Source organism: Chrysemys picta, chromosome 17, assembly GCF_011386835.1.
Source record: "Chrysemys picta bellii isolate R12L10 chromosome 17, ASM1138683v2, whole genome shotgun sequence".
Taxonomy (NCBI): Eukaryota; Metazoa; Chordata; order Testudines; family Emydidae; genus Chrysemys; species Chrysemys picta.
The window spans coordinates 22,952,682-22,960,483 of NC_088807.1; positions in this window are offsets into that span (position 1 = coordinate 22,952,682).

Below are 7,802 nucleotides of genomic sequence, written 5' to 3' on the forward strand. Positions count from 1 at the left end.
GATTCACCATGTGGGTCGGGGAACAGCCCAGAGACCTCTGGTGGAACCCACGGTCCAGGTCAATTCCTCTTGTGTCTGATCAGGAGTTGGGAGGTTTAGGGGGAACCCGGGCCCACCCTGTACTCCGGGTTCCAGCCCAGGGCCCTGTGGACTGCAGCTGTCTAGAGTGCCTTCTGGAAAAGCTGCGCGACAACTACAACTCCCTGGGCCACTTCCCTATAGCCTCCTCCCGACACCTTCCTTATCCTCCCCACAGGACCTTTTTCTCCTGGTGTCTGATAATGCTTGTACTCCTCAGTCCTCCAGCAATACGCCTTCCCACTCTCCACTCCTAGTGCCTCTTGCTCCCAGCTCCTTGCATACACACTACAAACTGAAGTGAGGTCCTTTTTAAACTCAGGTGCCCTGATTATCCAGTCTGTCCACATTGATTCTAGCAGTTTCTTCTTAATTGGCTCCAGGTGTCCTAATTAGCCTGCCCGCAAGTTCCTGCTTGTTCTGGAACTGCCCCTGTTACTTTACCCAGGGAAAAGGGATCTACTTAATCTGGGACTAATATATCTGCCTTCTAACACTCTCCTGTATCCATCTGGTCTGACCCTGTCACAGTATTTACATACCTATGAGTAGGGTGGACAATGTAATGAGTTGGGTGGACCCTGTCTGTGCTGTATTCGGATCATTCAGAGGTCAAAAGAACATCTTAGCAATTGTAAACACGGGATATCCCTCTGTATTCATCTCTCCTTGAAATGTACTGTGAATGGTGGAAGAACAAGCAAATGGCCTTATGTTAATTCATATAGCTAAGTACCAGTGATGGACCTCCTTCAACGTCCTCCTCATTACCTTTTGTTCCACGAGGAAATCCCAACTTGTCAAAAGACGTGAAATTATATAAAAGCTTCTTGGCTCCAGATCTGCTTAAACTTTATCAGGGGAGATCTGAGTCACCAGACTGAGGTCCCAGTTATGCTGGTCCGCCCTGAATATGAGATTTGGACATTGGACTATAAACATGAACTATTTCTGAAAGAACTCCTCACAGCTACGAAGCTCACCATCCCTGCTATGAATCTGCACCTCAACGAATTGAACTCATGTCTGTGTGTATATTGATCTTTTAACCAGACTCTCTCTCGCTTGTTTTTTAATACATTTTAGTTTAGTTAATAAGAATTGGGTGTAGCGTGTATTTGGGTAAGATCTGGAATATTCAGTAACCTGGGAGGTGATGTGTCTGCTCCTTTGGGATTGGTGAAACCTTTTCTTTTATATGATGAAATACCATTTACAGAAATTCTCATCATATTCAACGTGGGTACCTGGATGGAGGCCTGAGGCTGGATCACTTGAAGGGAACTGTTATTTGGACGTCTGAGTAACCAGTGAGGTAATAAAGAAGCGGTTTTATGCTGGTTTGGTGAATCTAAGTATTGGAATAGCCACCAGCTTTTGGGGGGTTTGGCTGCTCCATTCTTTGCAGTTCATCCTAATTGAGTGACAGCTGGCTTCCCACTGGCACCCCGGTCACATTGGCGTAGTCCTGCTTGGATGCACATTACCCCCGGTTAATTGGGTTTTCGGATCAGAACCACACGCTTGTCAAAATGCAATTTTGGTATTGGAGAGTTTAAGGGTTAAAAATCAGTTACAGTCTGACAGAAAAAGTCTGGAAGAATTGTGCTCACAGAGAAAGAAAGGCCCCAGAGCAGGAACTGAGACAACTGTTAATTGAACAGTGGTAAGGAAGCAGCCCCAGGGAAAATGCTTGCCATGAGAATTGAACAAAAGGAAAAATAGTTAATTTGGAGGGAGAAGCTGCTGAAAGAGAACACCTGTGGTTTGAACCTAAACAAACAATGGCAGATATTCGATTGCAGGAACTAGAAGCTAAGGCAGAAGTTGGACAGATGTACGCTCCGGTTCAAGAGAATGAAGGAACAACAGGAACTGTATCATCCTGAAAAACCAGCTCCTCTCAACAGCACAGATAGGGATAGACTCTCTCCAGTTTGTAACAACGTTGGTGTGGTGTTTGACTCTAAGCCGGTGTCTGTGTGTAACCAAATTTACCCCAACACGGCCCCCTTTTATGTAAATCCTTTTACTGTGAGCTCGAGTGAAGGTAACCCCATAACTTGTGCAGAGAATGTAAAAGTCAATGGTAAACGCGGTTCAGGGCAAATTATAGCTTCTAACGTCACTCTTGTTAAAGCAGATCTTACCAAAGAGGAAGATTACTTACGAAATAAGCGTGTGAATGTTGTAATCCTCTCTGAGTTTACTGTACGTGTGCCTTTCGCCAGAAGCCATCTGGATTGGAATGGTGTTAAACATGAAGTTATTGCTGGTGTAGAAGTTATTGCTTAAGGATCTTTTAATTGGGGAGGATATTAAAGCTTTGTTCAGTCATGTTGACATAAATCAGTCACAGGCAAGAAATAACCCTGAACCTGTGTCTACTAGGGGCAAGGATTTGCCTACGGAGAGTTTCTCCAAATGTTTGTCTGAGGAAGATGGCTGTTTATCAGTGCAAAGAAACAGGGCAGATGTGGAAAACATTTCTGAGTGTCTCTCTGGTCTCTCCGAAGTGAATCGGGCATTCGATACGGCTCAGGGAAATGTTTCTCTAGAGCAGCGGTTCCCAAACTTTAACAACCTGTGAACCCCTTGACACTAAAATGTCAAGTCTCGCGAACCCCCTCCTAAAAATGAATGTTTCCAGGGATTTTCTCCTTTACCGGAGTATCAATTATAAAAGCAGTGATCTGGGAAATATAACATCTGTTTGTATGACGTGCTTATTACACACTATTTATTATTATTGATCATGACAGTATTTTTATTACATTATGAAAACAGCAACACTCTTCCAAGATCTCACTTTCGTCGCTTGTATCGCTTTGAATAAGCCTGTTATGAGACAAGGCTCCTATGTTTCATGAAGGAGCATCAGATGTGAAACAGCAGGAAGGTATTTAAGAAGCCAACTCAGAGTTCCTCCTACACAAGCATTCAGGTCTTGGGCAGTCCAGGCAAACAACGCACATTTCAACAAAGCTTAAATTTGTTCTTCATAATCATTTTAAAAACACTAGCTGCCTATTTCATTTTAAAAACCGCAAAAAATATCCACCTCCCTTTCCATTTCTTGTGAGTCTTGAAGTTTAAATCTCCTCAGTGTGATGGATATGCTTGCTTTGATCTGCTTAGCTCTTGGAAGTCCAGGGGCTCCGGGCTGCTGGCCCCGTGCTGCCCAGGGTCCCTACGGACAACTCTGTCCGCCATTAGGGAATTTTTTCTCGAGAACCCCCTGTAACATTTTGCAAACCCCCAGGGCTTCATGAACCCCAGTTTGGGAACCACTGCCCTAGAGCAAATTAAAGTTGGAGCTCAGGTTAAAGCCCTAATTGAGGAAGAAAAGGGTCGATTTTTTTTTATGAGTGATAAATTGTTGGCTAGTAAAGCTTGGGAAAGTAAGCCCGACCCAGGTAAAAGTGACGTGGTTACAATAGCACAGTGTAATGGGACACTATTTGTGGAGAACAGCAGTTTATCTGTTACTTGCCAGGTAAGGAATCTGTCTCACTGCCCAGGCATGTGTCTGAAATCAGCCATGGGTGTTGGGACAAAGAAAAAGATCCCTCCAATTGTTTGTCTGCTTTGAATAGCAGCATGCCTGCAGCATGCTGGGGAAAAGTTTGGCTCTAGTTCTCCGTCTGTAATGCAGTCAGAAGAAGCCTGTCAGCCTCCGATGGTTGAAAATGTATCAGCTGACTCAGAACTGATTCTGGATACAACTAAAGCCCGGGAAGGAAGTGGTCCTAAATTGGTGTCTGCTGGGGATGATGACATTGTAACCAGGTTGCATCCAGTTGATGTCATAAATCGCTCCCAGAGACCAAGCGATTCAGGTGCTTCTATTTTGCCTGTTGCTAGTGTGTTGCTGGGTGAAGATATGACAACCTTGTCTGATCCGGGTGATATCGGAGCACAAGGAAAGCACGAAGGTGATTGGACATTGTTACCCGCTGACCGTGTGGAAACGTGGAACAAGGAAAAGAATGCATCGAATCTTGTGATTATGAAGTCGAGCAGTTTACCTGAAAGGGGGTTTTGTGAAAATCCACCTGCTGGGCCAGAGGTGATTCTGGATGTATGTGAAACTCCAAAGGAGTTTGGTGATTTGTCTGGGCCCAAGTCGAGTCTGGACATAAACAAAGCTCAGAAAGAACCCGTTGCAGTGCAGGCTATCTCAGAAGGAAAGGAATTTCTTTGTGAAGTCCGTGAAAAGGAATTGTTTCCATTCACTCTTAATGGGCCATTGTTGATAGTAAACAATCTCTCTTTGGAGGAAAGTGTGGTGGTGCCTAGCGACTAAAGTCTTTCAAATGAATCCACTGAATTTGCTTTGAAAAAATCCAGTGTGAATAGTTGGGAGGAGATTTCAGACGGAATAAAAATTGTTAGGGAGTTTAAACAGCCCTGTAAGCTTCACCCGTTTGTTGGCGGAAACAACATTGTTGGGACATGAATGTCTCCGTGTTGATTCTTTAAGTCAGCAATCCGTGACTCAGGGACTTAGGAAAGATTGGGATACTGGTTTTTCAGAGCAGAACAGCCTTATGACCAAACCCACAAGGATGCTGGGGAAAACAGGCAAACTCTCCTCTCTAGGTATTTTGGAGATGTCTTGTAGTCTCTCAGGGTATGTCTACACTACAAAATTAGGTCGATTTTAGAGAAGTCGATCTTTAGAAAGCGATTTTATAGTCGACCGTGTATGTCCCCACTAAGCGCAGTAAGTCGGCGGAGCTGTGGCTAGCATCGACTCACGGAGTGGTGCACTGTGGGTAGCTATCCCACAGACCCCGCTGCCCATTGGAATTCTGGGTTAAGCTCCCAATGCCCGATGGGGCGAAAACATTGTCGCAGGTGGTTTTGGGTGCATGTCGTCAGTCTCCCCTCCCTCCCTCCCTCCCTCCCTCCCTCCTTGAAAGCAACGGCAAACAATCATTTCGCGCCTTTTTTCCTGGGTTACCCGTGCAGACGCCATAGCACAGAAAGCATGGAGCCCGCTCAGCTCAGCACTGCTGTTGCGAGTATTGTAAACACCTCGCGCATTATCCTGCAGTATGTGCAGAACCTGGCTAGGAGACGCCAGCATGAGGACAATTGTGAGGAGGACATGGACGCAGACGTTCCTGAAAGCACGGGATGTGGCAATTGGGACATCATGGTGGCAGTGGGGCAGGTTGATACAGTGGATCGCCGATTCTGGGCCAGGCAAACAAGCACAGACTGGTGGGACTGCAGAGTGTTGCAGGAATGGGATGATTCCCAATGGCTGTGCAACTTTTCTGGCCACTTTCATGAAACTTTGTGAGTTGCTTTCCCCCGCCTTGAAGTGCCAGAATACCAAGATGAGAGCTGCCCTGACAGTTGAGAAGCGAGTGGCGATAGCCCTGTGGAAGCTTGCAAAGCCTAACTACTACCGGTCAGTCGGGAATCAATTTGGAGTGGGCAAATCTACCGTGGGGGCTGCTGTGATCCAAGTAGCCAACGCAATCACTGAGCTGCTGCTATCAAGGGTAGTGACTCTGGGAAATGTGCAGGTCATAGTGGATGGCTTTGCTGCAATGGGATTCCCTAACTGTGGTGGGGCGATAGACGGAACCCATATCCCTATCTTGGCACTGGACCACCAAGCCAACCAGTACGTAAATCACAAGGGGTACTTCTCAATGGTGCTGCAAGCACTGGTGGATCACAAGGGATGTTTCACCGACATCAACGTGGGATGGCCGGGAAAGGTGCATGACGCTCGCATCTTTTGGAACTCTGGGCTGTTCGAAAAGGTGCAAGAAGGGACTTTTTTCCCAGACCAGAAAATGACCGTTGGGGATGTTGAAATGCCTATCGTTACCCTTGGGGACCCAGCCTACCCCTTGCCCCCATGGCTCATGAAGCCGTACACAGGCAGCCTGGACAGCAGTAAAGAGCAGTTCAACTATAGGCTAAGCAAGTGCAGAATGGTGGTAGAATGTGCCTTTGGACGTTTAAAAGCCCGCTGGCTCTGTTTGCTGACTAGGTTAGACCTCAGCGCAACCAATATTCCCATTATCAGAGGGGTAGCCGTGTTAGTCTGAATCTGTAAAAAGCAACAGAGGGTCCTGTGGCACCTTTAAGACTAACAGAAGTATTGGGAGCATAAGCTTTCGTGGGTAAGAACTTCACTTCTTCAGATGCACTTCTTCACTTGCATCTGAAGAAGTGAGGTTCTTACCCACGAAAACTTATGCTCCCAATACTTCTGTTAGTCTTAAAGGTGCCACAGGACCCTCTGTTGCTTCTAACAAAGTAAAGCGTCCACCCTAAAAAGAAAAGCTACAATAGAAGGAAGATCAAAGCCAGATCCGAGGTTGAAAGTCTCGTCTGCAATTGATGGGTGATCAATCACCAAACCCAGAGGCAGCGTGACACAGCAAGACCTATAGACTCTGGATTCAAACTAAAGCCTACAAAAAGGATGGGTGAGATGGAAGACTGTGGAGGGTAACATTCTGCTGTCAGCATGGAAGGGCATCAGTGCATGCCCAACAGAGACCCAGCTCGTCCTTGTGCCCGGCTTTCCTGGCCAGTTACCGCCACAAGCTACGAACCCAAGCTGCAAACTCAAGCCACGAACCCAAGCTACGTTCAGGACTGGTAACTATGCAGCAGCTGCAGAACATCTGGTGTGTGTGTGTGTGTGTGTGTGTATTAAGATATCAGTTATTAGTCATAAATCAAATTATCATAATAAATGTGGCATCTTTGTCTTCCCCCTGAAAAGATCCTGTGTGGTTTTGTCAGTATAACATCCCCAGACTCACCCTCCACCCCTCCTCCTCTGGGCTTTGTTCCTATACCAGTCCAGGAGGTCACCTGATTCCTTTGTTCTCCAACACCTTTAGCTATCACCTTGCAGGGGGGAAGGGCCCAGGCCATCAGTTGCCAGGAGACAGTGTCGGCCATTTATGTGCACTGGCCCTTTGCTCTGCAAAAATTACACCCCCTTATCCCACCACCTAGCGACTTAAGAACTGCATTGGGGAAACTGAGGCACCCACACAGTATTCAGAGGAAACATTAAGAACAGTCCCACTTCGTCACACATGTGGAAGCAGAGATTGGCAAGGGAAGGACAAAAGACCCTTGAGTCGACCATGGTAGTGAAAATGGACGGTATCTCTATAAGAGAGAGTCCAGCCTTGGAATTGGTAAAGGTTGAGGCTCTGAAAACTAGTAAACAAGCTACTGTCTGTGTTGATGCAAATTACCTGACTGACTGGGGGGGGCGGGGAGGGAGACTTGGCTGTAGCGAGTATCAGGGGATAGCCGTGTTAGTCTGTATCTACAAAAACAACAAGGAGTCCAGTGGCACCTTAAAGACTAACAGATTTATTTGGGCATAAGCTTTCGTGAGTAAAAACCTCACTTCTTCAGATGCAAGGAGTGAAAGTGACAGATGCAGGCATTCTATACTGACCCATGGAGAGCAGGGAGTTACTTCGCAAGTGGAGAACCAGTGTTGACAGGGCCAATTCAATCAGGGTGGATGTAGTCCACTGTTACCAGATGTGCCCATTACTTTGGGGTATGCTCATTTATTCGGGTTACTCCTCTGGGGAAGGGGGTTCTGTAATCCTGTCAATGTGCTGCTTGTGTCACTTGTGTTTTCATATGGAGCTCTACTTCTCCCTTCTGCAAGTCCCCTCCCAATGGAGCTATCCTGCAGGACCTAGGGTCCCTAGGGC